General features: G+C 37.7%; 1 protein-coding gene across 1 annotated transcript in view; it reads right to left on the minus strand.

Moving 5' to 3' along the window:
- The window catches only part of LOC143159567 (uncharacterized), a 157,435-nt gene that overhangs the window by 82,511 nt on the left and 52,986 nt on the right, over positions 1 to 21,938 (minus strand). Inside the window, exon 2 of the mRNA XM_076336635.1 lies at positions 21,863 to 21,931. The gene's annotated coding sequence lies outside the window, so the exon portion shown is untranslated. The remainder of the gene's footprint in view (positions 1 to 21,862; positions 21,932 to 21,938) is intronic.

A 21,938-nucleotide genomic window follows, 5' to 3' on the forward strand; every position in this document is an offset into this window, starting at 1 on the left:
GTTTACCTGAGATTGTTACGGAGGGTAAATTCTATCACATCGGATTGTCTTTTCTTCACCTGTTGTCCCTTATTTCTTTAATTTTTGATATCTAAATCTCCTTCAGAGTTCCTACCCCTTAGCAGGCCTTCACCTGCAGGAGACAGCACTTCATATCACAATAACTGCCTGGTCTGTTTTACATGCTTAATTCTTTTTTATTGCTCCAAGATTAACTCAAGTATATAATACAGAAGGATAACACATGCTGGAACCTACATCAGCTGCGCATGTCCTATTTATGTTGACATTAAGGGAAGGACCAAGACACCCTTACAAATACATGCATAAGAATACATATATGAATTTGGGACCATATGCTATCTGTAAATGAATATATTTATGTGTCTATACATATATAGATAGAGAAGTCATATAGATGTAGATCAAGTGGTCCTGAGCTTGCACAGTATTATCCTACACACTGAAAATAAAAAGGACTTTTCTCTACCATTCTGCTGCTTTCACTAATACAAGCCTGTGTGCTTTGAAGGTAGTCAGCAACACTAAAATGAATCATAAAGATTCATACAGTGTCCTGTAACTAATGCCCTATTTTCCAATGCAAAGGCTGATTGGAGGGAATGAATATAACTATGTGGATCAGGGAAGAGGGGAGAGACAGAAAAGAGAAGTTACAAACAGGCAAAATCTGGCAAAATCGAAGGAAGGATGACTGTGTAAGAAGTGGAAGAGGAAGAGAGAAAACGGTTGACAGAAAAGCAAAGGTACTAATGATATGAGATGAACTTTTGTGAAAAATGAGAGCAAGAGACAAAAGAAGATGGAAGAATGAAAGTCCGGGAAGGAAATGAAACTAGTGCCGAAAGAAGAGAGGGCTACATATGTTTTTAAAAATCCCTTTTTAGTTTTTCTTTTCCTAAAAATACTTTGGGATCACAACTGCATACTTCATCCCTGAGATATTCAGCCCCTGAACATAACAATAAAAATTAATTAAAACAAACACTCTGTTAGAGTAGTGATTGCCTACAGCCATAGGTTAATGAGTATCTTTCTAACTGGTGAGTCCTACATGTAATGAGGAATGTGGATCTCAAAAGGTTACAATTCTGGTCCAGCTGAATACTGAGCACGTTACCAGTACATTGTGAGATACTATAATGGACAAAAAATGATTTTCCTTTTCTAAGAGCACAATTCTAAATAAGAAATACCATTTTGCTAATGAAATAGCAAAGATCATGACCACAAAACTAATCCTCTTCCTGAAAACAATATTAGCCAGATGAATTGCTGATGGTTAAAGCTCCATCTTTAACACAGGCACACAATTTTCATTCTCAGCAGCAGTTGCTAGGATCCACTTCTGTTTCCTAGCAACATAATTTTAACCTACTTTCATAGTGCATCTCTTACAATGAACAAAAAGTCTTTTTAGAAGCAAATCTTTAGCTTTTCTACCAATACAAGTATATGCATGTAATAGTAAATCGAATTTCTGGAGGAGTTATTGAAAATTCATTATTTTTCCTGAAATTAAGTGCAATGAATGTAAAAATGATAATGAAGTATCCCTGAAGAACTGCAGATTTTCAATGTCTAGTGCCCTTGTAACTCTGGACTTACTATAATCTCTTGAAAAAAAAAAAAATTTATTCCTAATGGAAAAATGTATTGTTTTGGGGGACGTTTACTGGAGAATTTGAGAAAAGAACCTAAAGAAAACATGACTTCTTAAAAAAGAGAGTACTCCCTTTTTGATTGCATCGGGATCCTTCGAGTACAATATACCGGATATTAAAGAACATAACACTTGGGCATATTTTGAAGTCTTATGAAGAAACAACAACTGAATAAAGATCCCTCTTTAAAAATTTGGAAGAGATGACACGTGTAAAGGGAACAAACTATACTCCCCATTTCCAGTGCCATTCTCATAACCATTGTTTAGATATCATCTTGGTAAAATTAAAATCCTCTGGGTTTTTTTCAGAAGCAGAGTGCTTCTGCCCTGTAGCTAATTAAGCAAGAATTACAAAACACTAGAAGTACGATGTTATTTGCATGTTCATGTTTTTTCATTTTCACTTCTCATCAAACTAAATGATCCAATATCGTAACCAAATCATATCCCACAGCACAACAGGAGCATCACAGAGTTCTTCTGGTATCAGTCTGCAATGGGAAAACCATAGTATCTTCCTTCTGAGAGTTTGTAAACAAACCTTGCATGCCCCATGTAATTAAGAGAAATCAATCTATGCAAGGTCATTATGTTTCTTTTCCAGCAGGCATTCCCATAACCTGTCAGCAAGACATACACTTGAAATTCAGAGTAACTCAGCAGGCTTAATCAATATGGGATTCAAAAGAAGCGCTAGATCACTTTAAACATATACCAATGCTTATCTCGTCAAGCTAATACTCAGATACCAGAGAAGGCATAGGGAAGACTAGAGACATTAACCAGATGGGTGACACAGGAAAGCAATGCTGACATGTCCAAATTCTAAAGCATTTTTCTTACTTCTAAACATAAAAAAATAATAAATCCATGTGTAGATTAATAAATATGCATTATCTCAGTCCTGTTCTTATTTATCAGTTCTTAGTATAAAGATGACTATTGATTTATTAGCAAAAATATAAAGTTTCATTAATGTTGGAAGACATTACTCAAAATTGATGTTATTTGCTATTAAAATTAGTTTTTGTTTCTTATTTAAACAATAAAAAAGAATGTGATATGTGACATCATATACAACAACGAAAGCGTACAGCTCATCAGCAAAATAGAAACTGAATTTTTTCACAAACTATTGATTGAAACCTTTGTAAAGTTCTAACACTGCTCTGATACATTGGTAATTTAATTGCAATTAATGATAAATGATCAGCTCTAATATTTATAGAAAATTCTCCTGATTTATGTAAAATTTGTTTCAATTGGAAAAATATTCTTGGTGTAATTACATAGATAATAGATTACTTTAGTAACTCTTCTAAAAATATCCATAAGTTTACCATCATGACGGTGCACCTGTGTTGAATAAGAAGCTAGCACATGCTTGCAAATGATATATTATTACCAATAAATGGAATAACTCATGATTGTAACACAGATATCTGAGAATTGACTTGTCTGGTAGGCACCATGTGGTATTTAATACACTAAGCCATCTTTCCTGGATATAAACTCTCATTCCTGAGATACTACTGAGATGAGATGTAGCATCATGGTATACAACTATAGATGTATGATTCCTACTGCAGTATTATCCCAGAAGCCAACATTGCTATTTCAACATAGTTACTTTCAGATGTACCACGGATTAAGCAATGGTACTTCAGCAGAAATTTAAAACATATGCAATCACCACAGTGGAAGGAACTGTGGCATATGCAATTCAGTGAAGTTCTTTTAGGCAAAGATATACCAATATTATGGTCATTTTATAAAGGTTAATACAGTAAATCATTCTGAGAAATTCTACAAATACCTATCCCACAAGGAAGTATTAAACACCAGTGTAACTGCACACATAAAAATATGAGTATGAAGTTTGAAAGTGTTTAGTGTAGCTCTCAGACTTTATTAGGTTACTCAGTTGTATTTTGTAAATCATCACAAACCCCCAGGGAGGAATGTGAGAAGCCACTGCCTTTTCAATATTGATTTTTATGTTATGAAACACAGAAGAAACAACAAACAACAAGGAGACAGACAGGAATATTGAAATATGGGAAACTTCAAAAGAATAGAGATGCCTAATTGCGTTCCAAAGCAAACAGCTGAAGATTAAATGAAATGGTTTTGTAACAAATGCCAACTCTTGTCATAGAATCCAACATTTTTTATCCTTAATGTTGTCCACAGGAAAAGACTAAAATATCCGAGACCTGCATTAAGAACGAAACCACAACATTGCTTTCACAATTGTGTTATTGAGCACCTGAGGAAACATGGAAAGAGGTTGACTTTCAAAAACCACTCACAGACAGAAAGGCATGGGGAAAGATCCTTCTCAGAAGGGATCTGAGGGAGCTGATTTTTCCTTACCTGATGTTAAACATAAGAACATTTATAGTTCTTTTGTTGTAGAAAAGGGGATGTGGCCTGCAAGGGAAGAGAAACAACGGGCAGTCTCAGAAACCTCACTATTCGGAGACTTATGCATGAGTTAAAAATCTACTGAGGAAACTCTGAATAACTGTCCATATATAACATTTGAAATCAAACATTTGAAATCAGAAAGTCAACCAATCACACACAGATTTTTTCCTACCATGATTATGACATCTTTTTCATTACGGCATAACATTCATCTTATGTCCAGTGATTTCCATACAATACAAAAGACTTGAAATCAAATTTGAGGATATGCAGGTTGACTTGGAGCACTTGGAGTCCTGTAAATAACTTCTGATACAAAATTTCATCCACAGGTTTCAAATGTCAAGTCCAACATCTGGGAATAAGTCGTTGAGACATGGGGTTGATTTAAGTCATATCATACCATTTTGCGCAAGAGAATCTTGGCACACTGAATTATCTTATCACTATTAATGCTAAGGAAGTCAGATACATACATGTACAGTATCTCTGCAGTGTTACAAAACCCTTGTTATTTAATATTAATAGCTGAATGTTTGAATGGTTTTGTCCAAAGCTTCCTACTTGAGTATATTAATTGTTGGTAGATTTCAATTAATATTATAATAATTCCATACACTTACAACTGACATGCAGGTATCATAAGATTTTGCTAAAATGCTCCTTTCTCTTGTACTCATTTAACACCTATATAACTAATTTGGCCTTAACATATTTATTCTTAGGTTACTGCGGTATAAATTAGAAAACAGTCACATCCTATATCTTTCCTGGAGCTCGGAATGATGCTTTTATTTTATTCTCAAGTCCAGTCACAGTTCGTTCTCATGCGAAGTATCTTTACTGATGTACATACTCCTTCATAAGTCAGTGTGCCCACTGGCATAAGAATAAAAACGATAGTTTCATGTCATGTATGACTATCATATGATGCCACACTCATTTCATATTTCTAGGAAAAAACAGGAAATTCACTGAGCAAGAGACACTGATGCTGGTACCGCAGGAGTAACAACTCTATAGTGGCATTTAACAAGATAATTTTTGATACTCCGAGATCATTATTGCTATGGTAACACTTGCAACATTTTATTGCTGCAAAATCTTTCACTGAAGAAATGAGATTGCACAAATACAATTTAAGGAAAATACATGCATGCACACCCACGCAATTGAAAAATAAATGCAGCCTGAAGAAAGACTCTTTGGGTTTTAATTAAATAGAGCACTTTAAGATATATCCTCATAAACACATACAATTTCAAACATACTAGGAAGAATTTCACTGTCATTTAGCACTGATTATGCTTAAACTAGGCATAAAGAAAAAGCATATAAAAACTGTTTATAAGTGTAAATTCTATTGACGAAAAATACATAGCTATTTTTCCTGTTACTAGGTTCAGGGCTTGCAACAACATGACTCGGTTTAGTAGGACGGCAATTAGAGACTGCTGCGACTCCCAGGTGGTAGAGTAGACGCTGTGGGCTGTTTATCCGTCATCAGATTTAGAACTGCTGTCGCCACGCTGCTGTCGAGGTACGACTGCACTGTAGTCGGGGGGTGTGACGTTAGCAGGAATAGGCTGACCCATTTGAGCCTCACTGTAGGATGGCCAACAGAAGGAGTGAAGAGAAGGGTGTGGGAACAAACATTCTTGTTTCTAGCCCACAACAAAATTTGTGGTGACACTACTATTATGTATCCCTGCTGGTTTAACTAAAGACGTAATTAAAGTTCCCCACTGCAGCGTAGACTTGCCTTGACTTCAGAAGCAAAATTAGGTTCCACTTGGCCTAGAAATTAGAGAAATGATCAGAAGGTGGCATACCCTCTGAAATATTTGAAATACAATGTCTGTTATGTTGCCAATTTTTCAATTTCGTTCAGAGACTACTAAAAACCCCACCACATACAAAGGAAGTCCCAGCTCATGGAATACTGTGGTTTCTTGATCAGCTTGTATTTCTGTTAATTCATAATAACTGTGGTGGCAATAGTTTCATAATTGTGCAAATAAAATAAAAATATGGCTCAGAAAACAAAATTTTAAAAGACAGAATTTTTTTTCTTTGCTATATGCATTATTTTGTGTGTCCTGAAAAATTATTTTGATTAGCAATAATACTTATTTCCCCTTAATTCCCAGAACTACCATATCACACGCATATTTAGTTCTTAGTCTTGCAAATACTCATGTTTTGCACTCAAGCAATCACAAAGTTACAGATTATTTTTGCACAGCTTTTGTCAAACTGAACCTAAAGGCTGTAAATCCACAGCTGCACCTAACTCTTATTTTAACACAGCAGAATTCCTAGCACAATGAAGGTCCATTCTAGGGACTTCTGGTTAATAATAACATAAGAATATTAATAATATCAATGCCGAACAAAAATGCTAAAACATTTGGATGTAAAAGGCCAAAAACTACAATTTGGCTTTAAAAATTGCTTAAGTATACTTCCAATTCCTTATCAAAGTTTGTGGATACGCTTTAGCAGCTCCTCATTTCTCATACCACAGCCCCAAAGTCATACATTTATTTTTCATACTGATCTCCAAAAATGTTTTTTTAGTTTTATTAAAGGCAGGATAACTTGTTATGCAATGGAATTTTTTTCTTAGTAGGATACATCTTCCCAGAAGCTGAAATATTCTATTTACCTGGTGATTTATGAAATGCTACTAATGTACTGAAGATTTCTGCACTGAAATTTTTTTCACAGTTACAGCTGAGGTTATAGATGTTAAATAAATAACAGAAATGTCCTCTGAACTGAAACATCTCTTCAGTTTCTTCCAGTTAGTGATCTGGAGTTAGTATAGTGTACGTTTTTCAAATTTATCTCATTATATGTCCTAAAGAGGAACTATTAAACTATAAATCTACCTTATTTACTCAATACGTATCTTTTGGCCTTAAAAGACTGTATACATTATGTATCAGTCATAACAGTCTCCTCGTTAAAGTATAAGTGTACGTGATGTATTGCACAAATACCCCTCAATAGAATATACCTATCGTGTTTGGTATCAAGACATGGATTATTTTAGTCTCAGTTTTGGCAACAGTTACTGCATGCTATCTTCCGTTTTTCACAGTTGTGTTTTGTTCAGCTTCTTACTTCCAGGCAACAATTTTGCATATGGATATTAACTTGATATAGCAAATTTTGGGCCAAATATTGGCCCTTCCGTAAGGGGAGATCTGAAGAAAGTGGTCTGGGTTCCTTGTAGGCTGTGATTTAAGGGAGCATACAAAACATACGATAAGCCATATTCAGAGCATTCAACATTAAAAAAACCACCCATGGGCTTTATAGGAACCCAGATAAGGCTTCTGATTTGAGCCCTTTGGGGAAACTATTTCAGTGTCAGCATCCAGAACAACCTCAAAACTGAACAAAATCTAGCATATACCTTTAATTCATGTAAATCAGATATGAAGCTAGCTCTAACCACAGATAAACTGAGATTGAGACATAGCTTTCAGTCTGTAACACTTCTGTAGGAAACACACAGCCTAAACGTTTCCCTTCCCAGCACCGTGCAGACTATATCACAACAGCGCAGCTCTGGCTTGCTAAGTACCTTTTTTCAGAAGAGTCTCTGCCCTTAAACTATATACCCTTATACTCACAATAATGACCCAGGGCTTGAAGCAAGCGTACTATACCACTGAGATACTGGTGCCAACATCTCCTCAACATGGCTTTCTGCAGGGCTCCTCCCTGCAGCACAAGTAGCCAAGAAGCGCTGCAACAGCAGAGCCAAGTCTGGTCTGGCTGTAATTCCACCTGTACTGCAAGTTTGCGTACTGGAAGAAAGACAGCTGGAGGAAAAAATGTCCTGTGTCCAACCGAGTTCTTACAGCTAGCTACAGCATTACTGTAACTATTCCAACTGTATTAGGATTAATTGAATTTTCATATTGATAACATTTGGTGATACGTTGTGCAACTGGTTATTAAAAATCTACTTAATTCAATGTATGTAAAAAAAAATCTTATCAAAATCCTCCCAGAATAGGGTTAGGGCTTCTCCATGCTGAGTTAGGTCACCTGTAATCAGCGCCTCTCAATTACTTACAGTCTTAACCACACCTCAGAAGAGCTCCTATAAAGCACAGTGTTTCCATCCTTCCTGTTCTCCACTGAGTAGAAAGTTACAGTTCTTAGTATCTATTTTTCACAAGTTTTCATTTTGTCTTCAAGCTGAAAATTCAGAGTGTGGCCCAGCAGCTGAGATCAAAGCCAATTACAACGTTTTAGGATTTTCTTATTTCCACTTTCATTTACAGCACCCGCTATTATTTTGAAATTGTCATTTCCCATCTTGCTGTTTAATCACAATCCTCCGATGCTGATGACTTCCAAAATGATTTGTTTTGTTGCGATTCATGGTGTAACACTTTTGTCTTTCTTGCACTGTGTGATCGCAGTCTGCTACTAGTGGACTTGCTTTGAAAATGTACATTCGGTCTTAGACTTGCCACTGACACGCTCTTTCCTACGAAGGCTTTCAGAGCTGCTGGCAGCACTGAATTCAGCAGCCATGACAGACATATTGACAGCAGCAGTATTTCTTCCTTTCTCTGAAACACAGCTCAGGAGGGAAATGGTGTTGGTAAGGCATTTCTGTATCCTTGAAGGACCTTAATCTAATTCATAAGAGAAAAATGCTCCCTGCAATCTATAAATACTACCTGTTACACAAATTTTAAAAAGCCGTATGCTAATCAGGAATATACTGATCATAAAACCTCGGTAAAGCAGAAACTCTTTGTTATGATATTCTGACTTTTCTTGGCAGCAAGCTAGGTCTCAATGACAGAGAGCATTTTGGATTTGAGATATAAATGATGTGGGAAGCACCACCACTTACAGCTTGCTCCATGCTTTCCACTATAAGACTTTGTTTTGCTTTGACTGCCAAACCTTAACCACATGAGTTGAACTTGTTCCTGCTGGACAGTTGTCTCTGGTTGTTTTGCTTTCTCCATTGATTTTTCCCCAAATCAATGTCAGCTTAAACAGCATAACGATTTTTGAGAGTGAGTGAGGGTAAGGAGAAAAGGTTTCTCCAGATCAAAAAATATATAGAAATATTTATGTAGAGAGAGTGTAGCTTTTCTTCTTAAAAGTTTGGAAGCGTAGGAGCAGGAACTTGATTTAACTAGAAGCTGCCCTTTGTGTCTAGCTTGTGACTTTTCCACTCTAGGAAAACCCACTCAACTTTCACCAAATTGCCAAGCCCCTGAAAACTGTCAGTTCATAGCGTAGAGATTTGCATGCACCTTATTATCCAGAAGTCCAGAGATATCATCCCACTGGATTCCCTGAAACTGGGAGTGCAAATTTCTCTGCCATTGCAGACCAGAGCTGGCAGGCAGAGCTCAGAGCCAAAAACTGAAATCAAGACTTAACAGAGGTCTGATTTTTTATTCTATCAATGTTATCCAAGAAGAAAACTTAGTAACCTGAATGGAGGTTGGACATGACTGGCATGAGACATGTGACACAATACTACACATATAAATTTCCCGAGTTTTAACCACTAGAAACACACTGCACCAAAAAAAAAAAAAAGTGCAAAGAAAAAAAAAATAGCTTAAAGAAGAGCATGAAGGTAACAAATGGAATCATTCTAATACTTTAAGCACCCATACTATTCACTAAAAAAAAATGTTTTTCAGTGGATCTGCTTTGAAGTTGAGTCAAAACCCTTTACTTTCAGTTCTTCCATTGTTCCAGCTGACAATGAGACTTCTCTGTTCCTAGCTGCCTCTTGTCACCTTTGATCCACTGCTCAAACCATCTCTTTCTCCTGCTTCCTTTTATACCATTATATTGAATATAGCTAATTTATTTTAAGAGAAAAGTGGTAAAACTATGTGAACGCTTTCCCAGTCTACACAACTTGCATTTACTTTCTTTCTTCCTATCCCTCAAAGAATTATAACCAAATTCCCCCGTAAGAAATATGAAAGCTTATCTCCTCACCTCCACCTCCAAATCCTCTCCTCCCATCTCAAGCATTTCCTGATTCTTCTCTCATTCATATCTGTTCCCTCTGTTTTTCTTCTTGGTTGTCTTTCTGTCTCTGTCTAATTAAGGATGCAAATAAATCTCTTATCCTAACAAACGTCATTTCTTGCCTATTTCCCTCGCAGTTACCAGTCCATCTTCTTTATAATTTTTAAATCCTTCAATGTTCAGCTTACAGCCACTGTCAGAAGCTCCCTTATTCCATCTACCATTTCTCCAGTTCAACTTCTGTCTCTTAGATTTCACAGAATAAAACTGTTCATATCCAAGTGGTCAATTATTTCTTCTTAGCTAAAACTATCCCTAACATGCATTATGCTCCTCAAGTATCTCTGGTTCAGTAAATCATCTTCTTGAAGCTTTGTTAGCCACTGTTTCCCACGAGGCTGTCCTTTTTAGGTTCTTCTTCCATGAAATGCATTCCTCGAACATTTTATGAATGCTCCATAGGCCTCTAAACTGATCACTCTTCCCTCTCCATAGCCTTATCTGGATAATCTCCTCCACAAACAACAAAGTCAGGTATTGACAGATGTAGTCAGACCTATTGCTTTATACGCAAACACCATCCCTTCCTTCTGATATCTCCCCACAGGTATGTAGACACCAACCCAAACAGATCTAAACCAGAGCTTTCTTCCATAAGCCCTCCTTGCTCCTTCCTCTTTTGACTGTTGTTGACATCATCAGTGCAGCTTTGTCCTTTAGGACCATACCGATGACATTATTGATTTGCACATCTCTCATTTTGGAGAGAGAAATTCCACATGCTTTTGGTGGCTTATACATTATCAAACCCTTTGCTGATAGCTAATAACTATTTGATAAGAAAGTGGGACACAAACACCAGCACCTGTTCCTCCTTAATTTCTAAGACCTCTTTTAGGAGCATATTCCAAACCTGCTTACACATTATCTTGCAGCTGGTTACTATCTGGGCTCTGGTTCCTCTATGGAAATTGCACAAGCTACTTGCTTTCACTTTAAAAGCCATTCGTGGCCCCATCATCCTGCTTATCATCTTTCATTCACTGCTGATTGGTGACTCCCATTTTCAAACAGCTCATAATGCTAATCTCCAGCGTGCACTTTGTAAATTTTGAAACAAGTTTGCCCTATCCCGCTTGTCATTCTTGGGAGTAGCACCTAGTAAATATCTACCATTCTATTTCAAAAGCTTTCTTTAAACACTGTGTTCACCATGCCTACAGTGAACTTGACAAGAGTAGGCTGAGGAAGGGTAAGTTAGTCTCCTGAGATTGGTGTCTACCAAGCTGAATATTACTCTACTTACTTCCTTACACTCCTGGTCTTAAATTATACTTCAATCACAAGCTTTTTGAGGACTGACTTTTTGATCTATATTTGTTTACATAATAGCATGCCACCTACAACTAGGTATGAAATAGTCAAAAAAATACAGAAAAGAAGGCATTCTTCTTAGGACCTCTTTGTTATTCATTATAGGTTACTTTTTGTTATAGTGTTGTGGCGGGTTGACCCTGGCTGGACGCCAGGTGCCCACCAAAGCTGCTCTATCACTCCCCCTCCTCAAGTGGACAGGGGAGAGAAAATTTAATGAAAGACTTGTGGGTCAAGATAAGGACAGGGAGAGATCACTCATCAATTACTGTCATGGGCAAAACAGACTCAACTTAGGGAAATTAGTTTAATTTATTACCAATCAAAATCAGAGTAGGGTAATGAGAAATAAAACTAAATCTTAAAACACCTTCCCCCCACCCCTCCCTTCTTCCCGGGCTCAACTTCACTCCCCATTTTCTCTACGTCCTCCCCCTCCCCGATCGGCACAGGGGGATGGGGAATGAGGGTTGTGGTCAGTTCATCACACATTGTCTCTGCCGCTCTTTCCTCCTCAGGGGGAGGACTCCTCACACGCTTTCCCTGCTCCAGTGTCAGGTCCCTCCCACAGGAGACAGTCTTCCATGAACTTCTCCAACGTGAGTCCTTCCCACAGGCTACAGTTCTTCACAAACTGCTCCAGCGTGGGTCCTTTCCATGGGGTGCAGTCCTTCAGGAACAGACTGCTCCAGTGCGGGTCCCCCATGGGGTCACAAGTCCTGCCAGCAAACCTGCTCCAGCGTGGGCTCCTCTCTCCACGGGTCCACAGGTCCTGCCAGGAGCCTGCTCCAGCGTGGGCTTCCCACGGGGTCACAGCCTCCTTTGGGCACATCCACCTGCTCCAGCATGGGGTCCTCCATGGGCTGCAGGCGGATATCTGCTCCACCGTGGACCTCCATGGGCTGCAGGGGGACAGCCTGCCTCACCATGGTCTTCACCAGGGGCTGCAGGGGAATCTCTGCTCCGGCGCCTGGAGCACCTCCTCCCGCTCCTTCTTCACTGACCTCGGTGTCTGCAGAGTTGTTTCTCTCACATATGCTCACTCCTCTCCCCTGACTGCTGCCACCACAGGTTTTTTTTTCCCCTCCTTCTTAAATATGTTATCACAGAGGCACTACCACCATCGCTGATGGGCTCGGCCTTGGCCAGCGGTGGGTCTGTCCTGGAGCTGGCTGGCATTGGCTTTGTCGGACATAGGGGAAGCTTCTAGCAGCTTCTCACAGAAGCCACGCCTGTAGCCCCCCCACTATTAAAACCTTGCCATGCAAACCTAATACAAGTGTCATGAGTCAGACAGAATCTTGCAGATATCAAAAGGAAGGTCTGAAGAGTCAAGCAAACAAAAACCACCCTACAAAATCAGATTTTTATTACTCATTCTGCCACAAAGTTTTTATGTGTTCCTGGGCCAGTCACTTGAGGCCAGCCTTTCAGATGTGACCACTAATTGTATGCTTTCCCTTTTTTACATCTCTGACCTGAAAACTTAATGACTTCATTTACACAAGTCCCAGGCATTCTGAGAACAGAGTGAGGCGAAGGTCTTTTGGAAAAGGAAAGTCGTCATTCTGTGTCATAAGGTTGTATCATAGCCAGAACTGAGGAAAAATTGTGTCCTTTTTTTTTTTTAAACTATTGGCATTTCATCTTGTTATTAAGCAAAACCAAGGGTCAAAATAGTAAATACTCTTGCAAAGCCAAAAATGAAAAAATTGAATTTAACCAATCAAAATATTTCATGTAAATACCTACAAAGAGTTTCAACTTGGAAGGGTTTTTTTTCCATTTTGATAAAGTTTTGATTAAATTTTAAAAGTAAAATTATTTCAAATCTCAACACGGAATTCTTTTATTTTGAAAATAAAACTGGAATTACTCAAGTGCTCCTTTTTCACTTGCAAGGATATTTAAGACTGCAAATATCACTGAAACTGATCATTTTTTGAAAGCCTTTCTTTCAAATAGAAAAAAATTCTCCAGGATTAGATAATAAATACACATTTTCTAACTTTTGAGTACTTGACTTTACAACCTGAATCTTTTCTTTATACGTGGAAATATAAGAACGTGTATGTGCACTTATATACTGAATAGTATTCCACTTGATCAATAACTTTTTTTAAGATCATTGCCTTCAATTCAGGGTCACAGTAGTTATATCCACACTTAAAATATTCTGGGGACTGTGCTGTGGTCCTGATGACAACTGGCATAGGAAGCTCTCTTACCTGCCTAGCCCCAAAACAGAGTAGCTACACCTTGAATACTTATTGAATAGTGCCTGGTTGTTACATGGAAGACTGTTTTTTTACTTAGGCCACTACCATGGCAAGGACCACAAAAAGAGCTTAACAGCCTGGACAACGATAAAACAGCGCTCGTATATTAGCCTAAACTTAGCATAAGCACACATAAACTTAGCTATTACATTTGTAAAACATATACTTCCTTCTTTATCACTCCATCTGAAGCTGCATTAAAGCTACTGGAAATTAACTGCACTGATTCTGAATTAGATGAACAAACATTTGAGAAAGAGAAAGTAGCACATTACTGAGTTGTTTTTTTCATTGCCATACAGCTTTTTCCTACATGGGTAGGATTTTGCTGTAATCTTGTTTATAAAAATAGCTTGCTTATTATTGGTTCCACTTTTTTTTAAAACCAAGGGAAAATGACTTCTGTATCAATAAAGCTTCCAATAGAGTTATGCTATTTGTGCATATAGTTGTGATAAAGTTCTTATTCCCATAGATATTGAAAATGTACTCTCTAATTATTTATTAGTAAAGAAAGTAGTGGTTTGACAGAGAGAAGCAAATTATAAATTCATGTGTAAAACTTTACAATAGGTTTTTTGATTGTAAATGGAAGCAAAAAGCTGATGCTTAGAGTATGCCTGTTAGTTATACGATATCTAATGTGTTCGCTGTCTTCAATAAAAAGCATTGTTTTAGAGATCACTAGCTTTTTATAACCTCTGACTGATGAAATTAAGTTTCATGCATTGCTTCTGGTTTTCCTTTTTGAAGCATTTACAGGGCATGAAGAGAACTGGGATTCTTAGAATGTGAACCAAAGCAGTCCAGTACACAGGGCAGAGAGCTCCCTTGGGCTAGCCGATCAGACTACAGACATGTCTGAAGTGTCAGTCCTGCTTAGCACTGCAACCATATTCCTATGCCCACTTGGGAGAAAAAAAAAAAAAAACACAAACAAAAAAACCCAACCAAACACAAAAAACCTGAAAGCCTATTCTGAGAATTCTTTCTGACAAAGGAACAATAAGAAAATTATTTAGACATAATTAGCTGCTTAAGTTCTCTGGCCATTGAAAGAGAAAGAAGTAGTAATGTGTCCCTTTCAGTCTTTCAAGTTTGAATGCTTCCACAAGGAGCGGGAGACCTGAGTTCAAACGATTTTGTTCACCATCAGATAATTTAAACGCTCTTTTTCATGTGGATATCCTAGCAGTGAGCCTGTGGGGAGTATTCACCATGCTTCTCCATAAAACAGAGTTCAAGATTTGCTACAATGCAATGATGGAGCAAGACTGAACATGACTATATATTGGATGTGGCAATCTCAGCTGTGAAGGAAGAGCCCTGTATCTGTTCTCTGCTATAAAGACCATTTATTTGTTTTATCTAATGACTATTTAATATATGTGTATGTGAATATATGTTTATCTTTGGAACCAGTGGCATCTGGATTCTAAGTGGGTTTAGTTGGGACGCAAATGCTAAATGGCTTACCCCAAGGCAATTCTCAAGTTGCACAAAAGCAGCGAGACCTCTAGAGGCTTTTATTACTAAAAATGATACACTTCAAGTGTTCAGTCACTTCAAAGAAGAAGTGGCAGCAGATAGTGTGTTTGGACTTTGTTTTTTGAACTGTGTCTTCAGTTTATTTACCTTTACTCAGCCTCAGCTCTGTGAGGTGCTTAAATTAAGTCTAATAATTATGACATTTCTCTTCTGCCTGCTGAATTAGAGAACAGTGAGGAATGCATGTATGTATCAGTAAGATTCCTAGTCTTCTGTTCAATGTATTTAACTCCACACACTTTACATTTAAGCTGACATAAAATACATGATAAAAAAATTGAAATATACCCTGACTTCAGTTCATGAGTAACAGTTAAGTTGTAAAACAAGGGGAAATGAAATGACTTCATCTAATACTGTGTCAAATTCACACTTCCAAAGGGCATTGTTCACTCTTACTATGCAACAAGGGATTGTTGCGGCCCACATAGTGTGATGAGTGTTGCAGCAATATGACTTATACTGAGTGGTTAGGTTGTTACAGCTGCAATAATTCAAAATACAGTCAGCTCTGAATTATCCCTGACTAGTTTATCCAAACTGCACATGTTAAGACTTCCAACTTGGCTCTGTACATTGCCACCTTAGGTCCAGTTTGGTTTATAAGCTCATAAGGTTGGCGCTGTAGTTTCCAGAAGATTTATTAGCGAGGGGGTAGTGCAATGCAAATACACATAGCCAGCTCAGGTTTCCTCCTTTCCATGGGAAAGTCATTTGGGAGGGAGGGAGGGAGGGAGGGAGGGAGGGAGGGAGGGAGGGAGGAAGGGAGGGAGGGAGGAAGGGAGGAAGGGAGGAAGGGAGGGAGGAAGGGAGGAAGGGAGGAAGGGAGGAAGGGAGGAAGGGAGGAAGGGAGGAAGGGAGGAAGGGAGGAAGGGAGGAAGGGAGGAAGGGAGGAAGGGAGGAAGGGAGGAAGGGAGGAAGGGAGGAAGGGAGGAAGGGAGGAAGGGAGGAAGGGAGGAAGGGAGGAAGGGAGGAAGGGAGGAAGGGAGGAAGGGAGGAAGGGAGGAAGGGAGGAAGGGAGGAAGGGAGGAAGGGAGGAAGGAAGGAAGGGAGGAAGGAAGGAAGGAAGGAAGGAAGGAAGGAAGGAAGGAAGGAAGGAAGGAAGGAAGGAAGGAAGGAAGGAAGGAAGGAAGGAAGGAAGGAAGGAAGGAAGGAGGAAGGTTTTGAGGCACTGTGTACTAAAATCATATGCCAAATACAGGTGACATTAAGGTTTGGCCATGGAGAAATTTGGCACGTAACTACAGAAGACACAGACATACACAAAGTAGCTTCCACCTAGGTGGCAGAGATAACAGCAATGAAGGCAGAGTGGCAACAGTGCTCCAGGGACCCTACATTTGCTAGCTTGCCCAAGCAATCTTCAGCTACCGTCACTGCTATTTCTACCCAAGTAAGTAATATTAAAGCCGTGCAAGGACATGCTTATATGTGGTGACAGACTAATCCTCAGTGCCTGTTCTGCCCCCTTCTTAAATGTACATATGAAAAGGTAAAAGATTTAAAGGCTGTTAAGAGTAAAGGCACGTTTGTTGTAGCACAACATCTGGTTCATCAGGGATCCAGTTCAAGCACCTCACGCTCCTGTGTGATCTTCATGTGTAGATTTTCTGCCCATGGAAACCAAACTGTGATGACGGTAGTAATCATTCACACTTATCCAAATATAGAGGCAGGACATAATCGGGCACATTCGTTGTGATGCCTCTGAGTCCCCCGGTTTCCATATAATGAAAGAAGCATAAAAGACTAAAGAAAAAGGTGACTCAGGCAATACGGAGATTAAAGTTGACATGACCTAGAACTAAATGGAAATTTCCTGCAAAAAGTATCATTTTTCCTGGGGAATTTTAATTTCAGCAAAACACCACTGCCTGGCAGGAAAATGTTTCATATGCAAAGTGTATCATCAGCCTTTGTGAGAAAAAAAGCAATTTTACAGATGCACAGATATACTTAAGAAACAGATTCATTTGACACACCACATCCTCATCTTTCTTTGTTCATGTTACATACATTACAGCTTTTTGGCACTGCAGTAAAAGACTCACAAGGTTCATGAGAACTTTCTCTTAAAGTAAAACTTGTTGGAAGGAATTAAATGAAATAGTTTGTGATTAGCATTGCTTTACATGACAAACATAAGGGCTTTAACTGAATACAAACAAAATAAATGACAAAAAAATTCTCCATTCTTTTTAACTGGCCATTATTAGATACTGGTTTTTTATTAATAGGTCAATATTTTCAAAGAAAAAAAAATCCATCCATCTCTATTCCCTGTTTCAAAAAATGTCTACCCATCTTTCATACTATGCTTTTTTGCTCTCATTTCTTATGTTGTTTCATTCCATTTTTATAGCAGTATCTTTGAAATGAGTTAGATTGACTTAGCCTTATACACTGCCCTGTGTCCTTTAGTCAGAGCATTATCTAATGCAGAGACTAATGACAAGAGATTTCATTGCCGATGGATCTTTTAATGATTTGTTTCTCTTCCTAAAGATTTTAGTAATGGTAGCATTAATGAGGATAATTCCTGAGATTCCTTCACAAAGAAGATATTTATATAAAAATATACAGTAACTACCAGATTAGTGGTCTCTCTGCAGTACTGTTTCTTCTTATGTGTAGGAAATTATTCTCTGACCTGAGAGGAATAATTCTCTCATCCACTCCAACCTTGTTATCCAAGGATTACAATCTTGGAGATGCAAAGATGCAAAGGCTGCATTCTGCCAGGCATAAAAATGAAATAGAAGAAAAGGAGACACAGTATAGTTATCACACAACAGGAGCAGCATCAGTGAACAAAGGGACCACAGTGATGCACTCCAGAGAGAAAAACAGGCCAATTATCAGCCACAAGGTATTTAGGATATTTATGATAGAAAGACTAAAAGGAAAACAGTTAAATAGATTTTGTTTTAAATGAGGGGTTTTGTGCTGAAAAGCCAATTCTCTTCAATAAACCCTGAAATTTACTAGCTTTCATCGAAGACTTGATATAACTGAGATTCTACTTTTTAATATATCTAAATTACTGCCATTTATCCTCTGATGGAACTATAAAAAGATATAAAATTATGCCATCTAAAATCACATGTAAATTAAATTATCCAGATTTGTGATATGGATAACTACTGCTCAGAGAGTATCTAAATGTCTAACTGATTAACCTTAAAACCTAAATGAAATTACTTAGGTGGGATGCTTGTCTCCACATAAAATTAATGGAGAAAGTTAAGATCCTACATGAGCTGAAGTCTATTTTAGGTACTTTGGTTTTGCCACAGAAATCGGATCACTGACATGGAGTTTGAATCTAGTGAAGATGCGCACCAGTCAGATACAAGAGGAGCTCCCAGGTCCTAAGCTACAACCACAAATAAAATAATTTTTCTCATTCATGACACAGGAAGATAAGGTTCTGTATGAGGCATTTTAGTTGGATGTATAAAATCAAGTGGTGTGAATGCCTCCCCAGAAGAAATATTCTTTATGACTCAACAGTTACTTTGTTTTTTATAGACCTGCCATAAAGTTCATTATTGCATGTTTTCCACTCAAACTAGAAAGCTACAAGTGGGCATGTGACAAACACTGGAAGACAAACATGCACAAGTACATATTGTTCCTAACATCATATCCTACCATGATATAATAATCATCATTATACTTCAGTGCTACCTAAAAAGGAAAGAAGCACAGCAATCAATGATACGTGAAGAGCTGTTCTGCTGAGATCTGCATTTTTGCTGAACTTTGTCATGACCTTGAATGCAAATCAATCTGGGATGCATGTATCCTAAAGATTTATTGCTGTGGTTTGTCCAATCTTTTCTTAATAAACTGAGTTAAAAATAACTCAGACAGCTCATTAGTTATAGCACAATACATTTTCCCCTTAATTTGGGGGATGGCAAATGTCTTCATTATTCTTAAAGCAACATGTGCTGTGCAATACCTACCATACCACAAAAATCAGTCTAGTCCTCTATGCACCATCTGCTTCAAGAACAATAATCATCCTGTGAAGTATTTCTCTTCTGCATCCTGCCTCACACTGTTTTCTGCCTTGTGACAACCTTCACTGCAATAATGCTCATTTAGTCCTGAGATTTATCGTTCCTCTCCTCTGAGTATTATTTAGAGTTATTAATAAAATTAAAATAATCTCCTTTACCATATTTGGGTTGTCTACAATGTAACTGAAAGGAAACATTTTAAAGAGTTACCTCACTGGAAACCCCATAGCTAAGAAAATTCTTGTGGCATTAGCATCAAAAGTTCTATGCAAAGGAATTGTTTTTCTTCAAGGAATTTTCCAGTACATTGCTATAAAAATAGCATTTTTCTTGATGTTTCCATTCTATAGTAGCATACTTTTGCCAGCTTTTTTTTAAGACATTATGTAACATAAAGACTATTTGTCATCTTTTTTAATTCTCCATTTGTTCAGTGCTTTATACCTAATCAGAGCCAATGATGGCTGTTTCATTTACATCTTATCCATAAATATACATTTCTAGGGGTAGCGTTAGACTCACTAAGCAGCACTGGAATTGTTTCCTTTATCACCACACTGACCGTTTTCTTTGGAAACTGTAACTCTGCTCTGTTCATTACTCACTCTTCTCCCTTACCCAACATTCTGTGAGCAGTAAAACAATCTTCAAACACAACATAGGTAAGAAGCAACATATTTTACCTACCATATCACTCCAGTTACGAGCCAGCTGGAAATCTAAGATCTTCACTTTTAGAAGAACAGAAATTAAAAGTAATACAATTTATTAAAAAAAGAAAAAAAAAATCCTTGTGCCTTATTTCAGTCTTGCATGCTTTTAATGTTAATTTCCACTAACAGCTTGACTAGAGATTTTATTTTGATTTGTTTCAAATCCACACAGAATAAGGGAACAAGTCCGTCACAGTGAAACTGAAACTACTAATCGCTACTTCATAACAAGCACTTGAAGATCTTGTCTCCATTAGTCAATTGGACAAAATACCTCAACCATATCATTATTCCCCATCCAACTCTTTAACTGATCCCAGAAATGAAGATTTGAGTCCCTTGGACCCTGTTTTTCCCCTTCAGGATACTGATTCCCACTGATTTCAAAGGAGTTACTCGGTTCCTTCACTTCAGGACAGACAGACAGATCACACTTAGGCACAATCGCCCATAGGGAGCCCATTGGACATAGTAAAATCATATTCAAATATGTTAATAAATAAGACTCTGAGTGAGCATGAAGCATGTCAGTCAATCAGAGCAGTCTGAGGTAACATACTCAAAGATGCTACCAGCAGGCAGAAGATATGTATTTTAACTAGGAATTGTGCAAAGAATGCCTTTGGATCCTATTTGTATTAATGGGAAATGGTGACATGCCTCATGAAGAAAATGACATTTTTTGTTCTTTCAGGTAGCTAAATCCATTTCACTTGCATGGACTTCTATCCAAAATATCTTCACGTTTTTGACATCACAATGTCTGATTTCATAGCCTTTATATCACTGCCAGAAATTAGCCACATTCTGTCACTTTTTTAACTGCCTCTGAGACTGGATATTTGAGGCACATAAAATAAAATGGCATCCTCATGGAGTAAAATTTCATTTCCTTTACATATTTTACTTTGTACCAGTATTTCCATTGAAATGGTGGAAGAGGCCTAGCATATGGCTTTTTACTGTGAGTTTTTTGAATTAGCATTAACACAAACTTAAGCTTTCAGGTATTTCATTGGTACAGCATATAGACAAAAAACTATATCATTGTTTTAAATATTAAAGGTTTGCCTATTTCCTGCTCACAGGGTAGGGGCTCTAGGGAAACAGAGAATATGGACCTTAGTTTTAAGTTCCATTACAAATTATATTTCTTGCATCAAGGTGACTGTACTGGTCTCTGATGGCAGATTTTTATGCCTTACATGCTGGAAGTTACTAATTTTTTAGGAAGACTATTTTTAATATAAAACTTTTCCACATACTACTACATCAAGACAGAGAAAATGAGAATCAAAGGCAGGATATGAAAGTAAAGGGTAGGGCACAAACCAAAAGTGGCTATGGCAATACAAAAGGGAGCAAAACCAAAATGTTGATAGAGTTAGTTTGCAACTGACTAAAGGGGGAGGGGGGGGGAAGGAAGACCTGTAAGGAAGCATTTTCCTCCACATTAACTTGACCTCTGAGAATCCCACTAAGAAAAGAAACCCCTAAATACTAAGTAGGAGACTGATGACTAGCTGAACACTCTCCTCAGGTAGTCATGACCTTGTTTTTGTCAATATATTTATAATTTCTCTTGGAAAACAGGTAAATAATTTTGCAGGGAAATCACCTTGTTTTTTGAAAATTATAATCTCCTATCTCCTCCTTACCCTTTTTTACTTACTCTCACTTCTAGTTCCCATCGTTATATGTTTTTATAGTTGTACTCTGAAATAAAAATGTGAAAAATAGGTGTATCAATCTAGCAGATCTTACCTGAAATGGAAAGTCCAGAGGTGTAAGGTTCAGCAGGCAGCTTAGCTCAGATGAAGATTTTAAAAAAATCTGTTCA

The sequence above is a fragment of the Aptenodytes patagonicus genome, chromosome 4 (assembly GCF_965638725.1).
Source record: "Aptenodytes patagonicus chromosome 4, bAptPat1.pri.cur, whole genome shotgun sequence".
NCBI lineage: Eukaryota > Metazoa > Chordata > Aves > Sphenisciformes > Spheniscidae > Aptenodytes > Aptenodytes patagonicus.